The 12,678-nt window shown below is 36.3% G+C and overlaps 1 protein-coding gene across 1 annotated transcript in view; it reads left to right on the top strand.

Moving 5' to 3' along the window:
* Positions 1-12,678, top strand: part of ADGRL3 (adhesion G protein-coupled receptor L3) — a 584,624-nt gene that overhangs the window by 435,310 nt on the left and 136,636 nt on the right. The window lies entirely within an intron of this gene.

The following is a 12,678-nucleotide window of genomic DNA, read 5'->3' on the forward strand; positions in this document are numbered from 1 at the left end:
GCCCAACCTTCCTTCCGAGGAGTGGCTGGTGGGTTTGAACAGCCAGCCTTCTGGTTAGCAGTCAAGTGCCTTAGCCACTATGCTACCAGAGCTCCCAAACTTTCTCTAGACTAGAAGAAAATACTGATAACGCTATGTTGGAAAGTTTATAGTTGCACATTAACAAAAGTGTTATTTTTCAACATCCCAAAAGAAGTTACTTCAACAGTTTAAGATATGGGTTAATAAATAGAAAAATGATTAATGAGCATATTATAGATTAATCCTTCCATTCCCGAATTTTTATACTCATTTTTGTATCTCACTGTCTATAGTGAGGAGCAGAGGGTCAAAGAACAACAGGAAGATCCTCAATGATAGAGATTGATGCAGTAGTTACAAGGATGGGTTCAAGCATAACAGGGATTCTAAGGATGATGCAGGACTGCACAGTGTTTCATTCTGTTGGACATAAGTTTGCTATGAGTCAGAATGACTCAGTGTCACCTAAGAAAAATAGTGAGGTTGGATTGTATTGAAGAAGAAAATTAAAAATCATCAGTAGTAAGTTGACAAGTTGAATACCATTCAAATGGAGGGAAAAATAAAATGAGTTAAGAAATTTAAGATTTTGTTACACTAGTTTTCTATCTTGACTAGTGCTTTTATCAAAAAGAAAAAAATGGCAACATTTACAACTAAGAATTGCTCTTCAGCTTTCTAATAGAACAGTTTTATAATAGCACATTCCTTCATATATCTTATTACAATTTGGAATTATGTATTTGTTTGTGTGTTCTTTTATTGTCTACTACCTCCACTAGAGTATAAGTTCTTTATTAACAACAGGGACATAAAGGAAATGAGGTGTAAGCTTTGCAGATTATCTTGGGCAAGGCAAATGGAAAAGAAGTAAGCCTCAAACTAGAAGTGTTTATGATACATTTGATAAATCCAACAACAATGTGGCTAGACTGAGAAGAGCAAGATAGAGTGTGTGTTAAAAGGGGTCAGAGGTTCTATAAGAGAAGGCTTTGTAGCCATTGGAAAGACTTTGGTTTTTACCTCAAATGAGATGGAAAGCCACTGGGGAACTTTGAGCAGAGGAATGATATGATCTGACATATGCATAAGTGATATATTTAACATTTTACATCTACTTATTTAATATGAAAGAGTCCATGAGTGGCACAAATGGTTAAGCACTTGATTACTAGCTGCAATTTTGGCAGTTTGAACCCATCCAAAGGCTCCTTGGAAGACAGATGTAGCAATCTGCTTCTAAAAAGTCACATTCTTGAAAATCCTATGGAGTAATTCTACTCTGTACAAATGGGGTTTCCATGAATCAGAATTGACTTACAGAAACTAAAAAAAAAAAAAATTAATATATATTTATTAAGGAGGAAATATGAGCCATTTGCAGACACATAATAATGTACTGTAGAACATGTGAAATGCAGAACCTATGTAAGGCAGAAACCTGTCAGAGAAGGAAAACTCAAATATTTCACACTAAAATGTGTGATAGAAAAGTGATAAGACTGCACCCTGTCAAAGACAGAAAACTTGTTAGACCTGAATAAACAAGGCAGTACTGTTGAGTTCTGGACCTCCCAGATTTCATTGTCTGTACTTCCTACAATTATAGATTCATTTTGGACACTGAGAAGTATGTATTTTGCAGCAGTGTTTAGCTTTATATGTAAATTTTAAGCTCTTAAAATTAGTTAATGTACTCATTCTGTATTCCTACATACTTTTAACTAGGTCTATAAACAATTTGTGTTTTTCTGGAGTAGATTACGTTTTTATCTATGCTAAAGAAATACACATCCTATTTACTTAATAAAATGAATGGCAATTGCCAGCTTCCTCACACACCTGACTCTCCTCCTCCTGAGCCAAACACTTGCTAGCATATATCTTTTAATTTCCTGAGACAGAGAGAATACTTAGAGATTAATTTCCCATGAATATTAATGGGCAGGGGACAGGTATCTTAAAGTACAAATGAGTGTAATGGAAGAATTGTCTTCCCACACCTTGGCTCCTAGAGTGCCACACAACCTCAACTCTAATATTGCTTTGAACAAATGACAGAAAGTAGAGGAAGGTCCATATCACTTTCTGTCATCTACAGTTGACCACTGATTACCCAGAGCCTCTTTTGTTTTACTTCATATGAAGCTGCTGCATTGCTCTTTGTTAGGGGCCATAAACTCTATTCCTACTCACATTAACTCTATGCACAACAGAACAAAATACTGACTGGTCATGCAAGGTGCAGGTTCTCTAGTGCTGCTATAACAGAAATACCACAAGTGGATTAACAAGTAGGATACTGTAAGTACAAATTCAGAGTGTTGGCTCTGGAAGCTGGGTGAAGACCCCTTGACCTTGGACTTCAGCTCTGCCTCTAATTCCAGGCCCACTGGAGATAAGAGGCATCTCAGATAGCTGCTGGCTGTTGAATGCACAGTTGGCAGATAAAATGACAGTCTTAAGATCAGTAAGCAATATGGCAGGCTGCTAGTTCAAATCCAAAAACTGGAGATGAGGGCTTGGCCAAATGCAGGATCCAAATGTGCCAAAAAGCTGGAGATCTTCCTCAAAGCTTCTTCTTATATACTGGAAGCAGGTCACACACCCACAAGCAACTATTTGGCTGCTCACAGCAGATTCCACCATGGAGGTGATTACAACATCATCACGGGCAATAACTACATCCAGCTGCCTAGCCACTCAGAACCACAACACAAATGAGTTGGCACAAAACCTTAACTACCACATGCATCATTCTCACAGCCATTGCTATGTTTGAGCCCATTGTTGCAGCTACTGTGTCAATTCATCTCATTGATGGTATTCCTCTTTTTCACTGGCATTTTACTTTGCCAAGCATGATGTCCTTCTCCAGGGATTGGTTCCTCCTATACCATGTCCAAAGTACATGATACAAAGTCTCACCATCTAGGAAGCATTTTGGCCATATCTCTTACAAGACAGATTTTTTTGTCCTGGCAGTCCCTAACATATTCTTCATCAACACCATAATTCAAAGGCATCGATTCTTCTTCAGGTTTCCTTATTCATTGTGTAGCTTTCTCATGCATATAAGCTGATTGAAAATTGAAATGGCTTGCATCAAGTGTATTTAGTCCTCAAGTGCTGTGAGTAGGGGAAATTATTAGAAGGAAGAGAGGAATGTTCTTCAGTAGATTGTCTTTTTTATTAACCTCTCCATAGCACAGGGAGAGAAAAAGAGTAAAGGTAACTGTGGGGGTATGTTTGTGTGTCAACTTGGCTGGGCCTGGTTGAGTGGCTGGGCAGCTGGTGGTAGTTATTCCCCATGATGAGAATGGCAATCAACTCCATGTTGGGATCTACTGTGAGCAGCTGAGTAGCTGCCTTTGGGTATGTGGTCTGCTTCCCATATATAAGAAGCAGCTTTGGGAATGGTCTCTAGCTTATGGCACACTTGGAACCTGTATGTGGCCCTGTCATTATTCAGCAGCCACCATGCTCTGCTGACCTTGGGACTTACAGTGGCCTTAAATTAATGGCCTGCTGTGTGGTTTGATAACATCAGGACTGTGCCATTTTTATTTGTCGACCTTGGGCTTGTTAGCCTCAGCAGCCACTAGCTGCCTCAGTGAAGAAATGCCTCTAGCTTCAGTGGGCCAGGAGCTAGAGGCAGAGCTGCAACCTAAGGTCAAGGGGCTTTCACACAGCCCCTAGAGCCTGGCACTTTGAACTTGGACTTCTAGCCTCCTGAACTGTAAGAGAATAAAATCCTATTTGTTAAGGCCATCCCATTTGTGGTATCTGCCTGTCAGAGGTGCACTGGGTAACCAGAACAGTAACCTCCTTAGAGATCATTGTTGATGTCAGATGAATCTTGATTGAAAGAAGAAAACACCAGAAAGATGTTTGCCTATGTTTTATTGACCGTGCAAAGGCATTTGACTGTGTGTATCACAATAAATTATGGATAACATTGGGAAGAATGGACATTTCAGAACATTTAATTGTTCTCATGATGAACCTGTACATAGACCAAGAGGCAGTCATTCAAAGAGACCAAGGGGATATCGCATGGTTTAAAACCAGGAAGTGTAAGCATCAGGGATGTTAGCTTTCACCATACTTATTCAATCTGTATGCTAAACAAATGCTCCAAGAAGCTGGACTACATGAAGAAGATGCAGCATTAGGGTTGGAGGAAGAATCACTAACAACCTGTGATATCCAGATGACATAACCTTGCTTGCTAAAAGCAAAGAGGACTTGAAGCACTTACTGATGAAGATCAAAGACTACAGCCTTCAGTATGGATTATACCTCAACATAAAGAAAATAAAAATCATCCCCACTGGATCAATAAGCAGCATTGTGATAAATGGGAAAATGATTGAAGTTGTCAGTGATTTAATTTCACTTGTATCCAAAGTCATTGTCCATGGAAGCAGCAGACAAGAAATCAAAGGACATATTACATTGGGCAAATGTGACTTTAAAGTGTCAAGGTGCAAAGATGTCATTTTGAAGACTAAGGTACATCTGACCCATGCATTGTTATTTTCATTCACCACATATGCATGTGGAAACTGCATAGTGAATAAGGAAGACCAAAGAATTGATTCATTTAAATTATGGTGTTTAAGAAAAATATTGAATATATGATGGACTGTCAGAAGAACCAACACATCTGTCTTTGAAGAAGTAGAGCCAGAAAACTCCTTAAAGGGAGGGTGGCAACACTTTCTGCTACATATTTTGGACATGTTATAAGGTGGAACCAATCTCTGGAAAAGGACATCATGCTTCATAAAGTAGATGGTCAATGATAAAGAGGAAGCCCCTCAACAAGATGGATAGACAGAGTGGCTGCAACAAGGAGCTCAAGCACAGCAATGATTGACACAGTACCAGGCAGTGTATTGTTCCAGTATACATGTGGTCACTATAAGTCAGAACTTACCCAATAGCACCTAACAATGACAACAACCTAGAGAGAGATGCATCAGTGTTTGAGGAGGGGAATTGGTACCACGTCCATGATTTATTATCTTAACTTCATGAAAGGAGGAAGTATGTGCAAAATTTGCTGGAGGGAGAAACAGCATAGTTGAAAATAATGAATTTGGAGAAAAACAAACTATTAACAATTATTCAATTATATATTTCTCTACTTTTTTATAGAACTTTTTTTATAAAAGTTCAGAGTGCTACAATAAACACTCATTAATTGCTAAAGGGGAAAAGAGACAGCATCTTCTGACCTCCTCTAACTCCATAAGAGGAAGACAGAATCACCATCAGTAGCCCAAGGCCTGTTCTTACGAGGCTAGAAATGCTGTCACCCTCCAGCCCTCTTACTAACCTTGTTACCAATTGTTCCTCCTGCAGCACCTAACACCTCTCTGCTGGGTTTGATAATTCACTGCAGTGGCAGAACTCACAGATTATGGGGTTTATTAGGGAAGCAGAAGGCTACAATTCAAGTTCAGGAATGCATTCAGTCTCTCTCAGCAGCTGGCTGTCTCTCTGTCAGCCGGCAGTCTCTCTCAGTAGGAAGTTTCTCTCAGCAGCACGTCTTTCTCAGCCAGCAGTAGAGAGAGATTCCTTTTGCCTTTAGGAGGGCTCCTTTTGAGCCTGCCAGAGTGACCAGATTAACCAATCTAAACATTACATTTCTACACACCTGAGAGAGTGCACACTTCCCAGAGGATTGCTTCCTGCTGCTCCAACAGAAATACACCAGGTAGATAACTTTAACAATCAGGTACTCAGTTGCTCACAGCAAAGTGGGAGTTACAAAGACTATGGCTAGGAAAACCATACCATGTAATTTACTACACACGTTAATTTTTTTGGTCATATTTCAATTATTAACATATTTGCTTCTTATTCGTTCACTGTATGTATGTGTGTATATGTTTTACTGAATTAAATGACCTTGGAAAGTAAATTTAAAATTTAAAAGTAAGTTGTGGACATTCTTAGTCCCTAAATCCTCCAGGAAATAGGATTTAAGAAGAATACATTTTGCCTCTATCATTAATGCATCCAAGAAATTTTAACATTGATACAATTCTCTTATTTACTATAGGAGTATTGGACTATAATGTGTACATAATCTTCCCAAATTGTTACAATAATGTCCTTTTTTTTCCCTTAAATCCAGGACCCAGTCAAAGAGCACATAATTACATAATTGATTTTAGTTGCTATGCCTCATATTCTTCTGTAATGTAGAAGTCTTTCTGCTTGTTTTTCTCTTTTATGAAAATAACATTTTGAAGGGCCCAGGACATTTGTCCAGTAGAATCTTCTATTGTTTTTGATTGTTTTCTTAATCAAAAGATTCAAGTTTTGGCAGGGACACCATGTAGGAGATGTATCCTTCCCAATTCATTCCATCAGAAAGCACCTTATTAGTGTTGTTAAGTTTGATCACTTAGTTAAGGTTACATTTCACAGGAACCATTACCATTTTGTAACTAAGAGAACCAGGGGAATGTATTTGAAACTTCCATTAATTTTAATTTTGTGAACTGCAATATGGTTGGTCCACCTTATATTTGTTCCTCAAATAGTTGAATGCTATCTTTGTAAAAGGTATGTGGTTAACCACTTGCTGGCAGGGGTCCAGAGTTTATGGTCTGCAAAAAGGACAAGGAGGCCACATGTTCTGACCTCCTCTAACCCCACAAAAGGAAGACAGAGCCACCATCAATAACCCAAGGGCTATTCCTATAAGGCCAGACATGCTGCCTCCCTCCAGCTCTTTCACCAACCATTCCTCCCAAAACACTCACCACCTCTCTCCTGGGTTCAATAATCTACTGCAGTGGTCACACAGAAATCACAGATTATGGGATTTATTAGGGAAGCACCAGGCTACAATTCAAGTTCAGGAAGAACGCTCAGTCTCTCTCCCAGCCACAGTCTCTCAGCCAAGTCTCTCACAGTCTCTCTTTCAGCAGTGCATGTCCCTCGGTGTCTCACTCAGCAATGCGTGTCTCTTGCATCTCTTTCCCAGCAGCATGTGTCTCAGGAGTGCATGTCTCTTTCAGCAGCACGTCTTCCTCAACCAGCAGTCAGAGAGAGTTCTGCCTCTAGGAAGCCTCCTTTTGAGCTTGGCCAGTGGCCAAACCAACCAATCATAACAGCAGAATTTGAAGCACTTGAGAGTGAACCTCCCATAACATTGCATTGTGTCACGCCCAACAGAAATAACCCAGGTGGATAACATTTACAATCAGGAGCTCCTCAGTTGCTCATTCCACCACTGAGTTTACAATGACTTATGGGTAGAAAAGCCATAGTAAGTAATTTACTACACTTCATGGTCTATTAACAAACATATATAAGTACATAACAAAACCAATTATTTTGTGGAAAATTTGTTATAGGTGCAGTAGTTGAAGTTTTGGAAACACTCTGCAGTGGACCTTGAGGGTTCTGGGTGTATGCCCTAAAAGAAGTGACGTTTAGGTGTCTAACCCAAGAGAGAATAACAATTTTAAGTAACAAGAAATAAGGCTGGATTTGTTTGTTTCTGGAAGAGGTTGAAATATATATATATATATGTTTCAAATACTTATATCCTTTAGTATTACACTCATCTGACAGTATCCATGTGAGACTGGTACCAGGACCCCCACAAATACCAAAATCTAGAGATACTTAAGTCTCTTATGTAAAATTGTATAGTATTTACATATCACCTATGTACATCATTTTTTATACTTAAAATCATCTCTACATTACTTATAACACCTAATAGAAGGTAAATACTATGTAAATAGACCTTTTTACTCCTTCTTATCCTTTGAGGTATTGCTTTGACCAGTTAATTGCTTTTTAGGAGCCATTTTTTTTTAACAGAAATAAAGGGTACACACAACACAAGTAGTGATGAATGAGATGCAAGGAGAGCAGTGCTCAAACAGGAAGTTCAGGAGAGAGACTGAGGATCTGTGAAATGGTGGGACATTATAGGAGGGTATTGCCTACACAGCACTTCTTTCAAGTAGATTCACCATAGTGCTAAGTGCCCAGTAAATTGAATTGTTTTATTTCTGGAACTTTCTGGATTTTTATTTCCAAATATATTTGATCCATGGTTGGTTGAATCCATGGTTGTGGAACCCATGGATGTGGAACCTGCAGATATGGAGGGTTGCCTGTAATAACTATATAATATGACTGTAATAAATTGACTGTAATAATAATCCTTCCTTTGATTTCTGGATGGTAACAGAATTCTTAAGCCAAAAGAGAAATCTATGTGTTTATTTTCTTTATATTGACTGTTCCTGGGTTTTTCTCTACGCTTATGATTTTATCATCTTTGAAAGCACTGAGATCATTTTTCATGCAGCTTGGACATTTACACCTAAAAGTTTTAATTCCTTATCATCTTCGGTAAATAAGCTTGGGTAAAAATTAACAGCTGGAAATGTGTCTGTAATTCTAGTGAAAAATTTTTAAGAAGGAAGGAACCAAGTTTGTGGAGAATCCAAAAACAGAATATTGGGTGAGGAGGTCTAGAACTCTGAAAAGGGCTCAGCTTGCCAAAAGACCAGTATAATGGCTGTGGATATAATCTGGATAATGTAAATACACATTATCTCTTTACTCCAAAGCTTCACAATAGGTATTGACATTACAATTTATCATTGTCTCAATTTAAAATTCAACAGGATATAAGAATAAAAGATTAAAAACTAGAAAATTTAGAGTCCTGGTTCTAGTTCTTTAAAGTTAATTGCCTCTTGTTTTTATTTGACCCTTCATTGGGTTTCCAAGGCCGTATCTCTACAGAAATAGATTGCCCAGTCTGCCTTCCAAGAAGTGGCTGATGGGTTTGAATTGCCATCCTTTTGGTTGGCAGTCAAATCAGAGCACCTTGTTTTTATACAGTTTCCTAGTAGTTTATTGGTTAAATAACATCAATAATACATTTTCTAGCAGATTTTCAGGATTATATTGCAGATTGAATAATATAATCTATGAAAATCATGTTGACATTTATACAGCTTTATGAAGAAAATTTATTAATTCGTTCTTTGCTTAACTATCCTCAAAGTCCTTGAGTGCTTGAAGCTGGGAATAATTAATGTACAAAAATTTAAACTTCTGGTAAAAACTAATGATTTTATCTACCTCTTACAAGTAATTGGAAGGAAGACCTAGCAATCTACTTCTGTAGAGATACCGCTTGGGTAGTTCCCTTAAAGGAGAGAAGCTTAACCTCTTAAACTTTTAAGTCCTTCATACTGTTTTTAGAATTGATAGAAATTTTTCACAATGAAATTAGCATATGATAGATATGGAACAAGATATTATCATAATACATTTAACTTCCCAATTCTACAAAATCAATTTTAAATACAATCATAAATCAATAAACTTTAACTTTTTTTTTTTTTTTTTTTCTCTTAGATCTGGCTTCTTTTTAGTGAGGAGAATTTAGCATTGACTATCTGAAGGAATTATTTTTGTTTTTGTTTTAAAGCATAATAGTTAATAGTTTTACTCACTGAATAACCAATCAACCAGCCAAGCAAAAGAAACAAATATAAAAAACTTTTTCCATCCCTAATGTTCTAACAATATCCTTAATTGTTTATATTGGTCTTGGGAAGAACTGATTGATGTAATTAGCCGTACCCTATTTGATTCCGATTGCAAACTTTCATTTTATTTTACAGAGAAAATGTTTGGTGATCATTTGTTATTCCTTTTTCCTGTTCTTTTCTATTCCACTGTTTCTAGTAAATAAAGTGAAAAAGAATTACTTGACTCTAAAGGAATTATACTAGATTTTCCTTAGATTTTTATATAGCTCTCTACAATAGGCAATAAGGACAACTTGTATAAATAAGATTGTAAAGCATTTCTGTAAATATATGGTTAAAGAAAGCCTCTTTTGCTATCTTATTATAGACAAGTCAAGGGACAGCCAATTTGCTCTGAATATCATTCTAACATAAGCATTACTGTTTAAAAGTCTCCTGTAGTTGGTTTCAGGCTGATTTAAAAATCCAATCATGGAATTTTTGAGTTGTTATTTATTTATTTATTACTATTTAGTATTAGCTCTAATTACTGTTTCTAGGCCTATGTAATGATTGCATTTGAGATTATTATTATTATGTAGAAGACCCCTACTCTACTTAAAATACAATAAAGTTATTTGTAAGTATGCAATAAAAAACCACTAACCCTTTCTCTGTTTTCTGATATATCTTTAGCCAAGAAAACCAAATAAAAATGGAATTTATTACATATACACTTATAAATCTGTTTTATTCTTTTTGTAACATATAACTAATGAATATTATTAGAATGAATCTGCCTAGCTTTTATTGAGACTTCTTGGTCTGGTGTAGTCTCTATTGTATGGTTTTTATAATGTAGCTATGAAAAATTACTTTCTCTTTTACATCTAATTTAAATTGTCTCTGATTTGAAACTTTTCTTTTCAGTTGTAAATTTATTTTCCTTACATGTCAAAGGCAATGACTCTGTAAGAATAATATAAAGATGATAAAATAATAAGAATAATAAGCGTATGTGGGTAATTAAAGTCTGGCACTTCTATGGTTCCATCTCCTTACACTTTACCTCACCTACCCCATCCCATATTTCCCTCCTGTTTAAGATGCACTTTTAGAAGTTTATTTATTAACTTATTTTTAATTAAAATAAACTTAGAAGTCACCCATTTTGTTTATGTATCAAGGAATTTGCTAGTGATCAACAGCATATTTTATTGTAGCAAAACTGCTGCATTTGATCATTATGTTCAAAAGATAATCAGGGATACACATTCTAACCATTAAAAGGCAGACTCTGTCTGATTCCAAGGGGCTTCATGTAATTGGATAACAAAAAAAAAAAAAATAGGGTAAAATCTTCAGTCTTCTCCATTGTTGGTGATGTTGTTAAGAGCATGAACTATTTGGCGACCAATTAGAATGATCAACATTTTTAACAGCCCAACCCATGAAGCAGTACTTGATGAATAAATGTATAATTTATAATCCATAGCGACCCCTCCTTGGGTTTCTGAGGCAGTATCACTATGGAAGTAGATTGCCCAACCTTCCTTCTGGGGAGTGGCTGGTATATTTGAACCACTAGCCTTCTGGTTAGCAGTCAAGTGCCTTAGGCACTACACTACCAGAGCTCCCATAATTTATAATAAACTTATTACCATGAAGTTGATTCCAAGTCATAGCAACCCCCACTGGGTTTTCAAGGATGTAAATCTTCACAGCAACTGACTGCCTCTTCTTTCTACTACCAAGCAGCAGCTGGTAGGTTCGACCTTTTTTTGGTTAGCTGCCAAACGCCTTAACCACTACACCACCAGAGCTCCTTATTATACACATAATGTTCTCAGGTTCACATAATAATACAAAACAAGAGTTCACTTGAAAGTATATTTTATTATGTATTATTTACTTTTCTGTTGAATATTTTTTAGACAAAAATAATATAAATAGTTAACAGTGACAATTAGTATCAGCATTAAGACAAATTTTTTAAAATAATGTTTTTAAAAAGATTATATTTTTATAATTTTGTTATGTCCTCTTATATAGCAATTTACATTAACCTATAAAAATTCTTCATTGGATAACTAAATTTGGTAGGGTGTTTAATGTGTGTTTTTAAGATACATAAATGTACAACCGTTCAAAGTTAAGTAAATGCGATAAGGTAAACACATACTTATCTTTAATCAAATAACTGTGGAGTTCTTTTATTTGTCTTTTTTCATCTTTTCTTTAATGTGAAGATAAAACTTAATACAGTCAAACAAAATTCACTTTGACTTGCAGCTTTGCTCTTCTCAAGCTTATATTTCATTGACTCCTGGTTACAGTTCAATGTGATGACATCAAGCCAAATATCCTCATAACAAAAGTATCCAATTGCGCCTGTAATTCTTAGGATTTTACTTAATATTAACTCAATTAATATTACTTAATATTAATATTAGGATTTTATTTAATATTAAATTAAATTATTAATCTTCCCAAGACAGCAGAGTGGTTGAAAACAACTTTATCTCCTTTCCACAGGTGGAGAAACAGAGAAATGACCTTCTCAAGAATACTCAGCAGCTGATAGAAAGGTTGTGGATGGAATTCAGATCTATCTGCCTATGGGCTCAGACTATTACATTCCTAGAAAGACAAGGGCTTGCTGCCACTTCTGGAAAGAAAACTATGAGCAAACAGTCAATTTAAAGGGTAAGACTCAAAGGAGAAACAATTCTTGAAGATAAACTTCATGAAAGGTGAAATCATTGAACTAAAATTAACCTACACTATTACCCCTATTTTCCATGGAGGAAATGGAATAGAAAGCATCTGCCCTTGCTTTTATTACTTATGATTTCTTTTATTTGACCTATAATCTGGCATTAAGAAATCAGTTGGATATGAGTAGCTATTCTGGTCACTTCCCATTCTGTCTTCCCATTTCTTGTTGCTACTTATTAGGTGCAATTGAGGGACATATTCCATACTGATTGAGGGATAGTATTGTCCTTGTTATTTCAAGTTTCAATACATCATATATTTAAGGTGATGTATATGTAGTATTGGGAGCTCTGGTAGCATAATGGCTAAGGCACTTGACTGCTAACCAGAAGGCTGGCGGTTCAAACCC

This window comes from Orycteropus afer, unplaced genomic scaffold (genome assembly GCF_000298275.1).
Source record: "Orycteropus afer afer isolate SDZICR_OR568_19922 unplaced genomic scaffold, OryAfe1.0 scaffold00335, whole genome shotgun sequence".
Classification (NCBI taxonomy): domain Eukaryota; kingdom Metazoa; phylum Chordata; class Mammalia; order Tubulidentata; family Orycteropodidae; genus Orycteropus; species Orycteropus afer.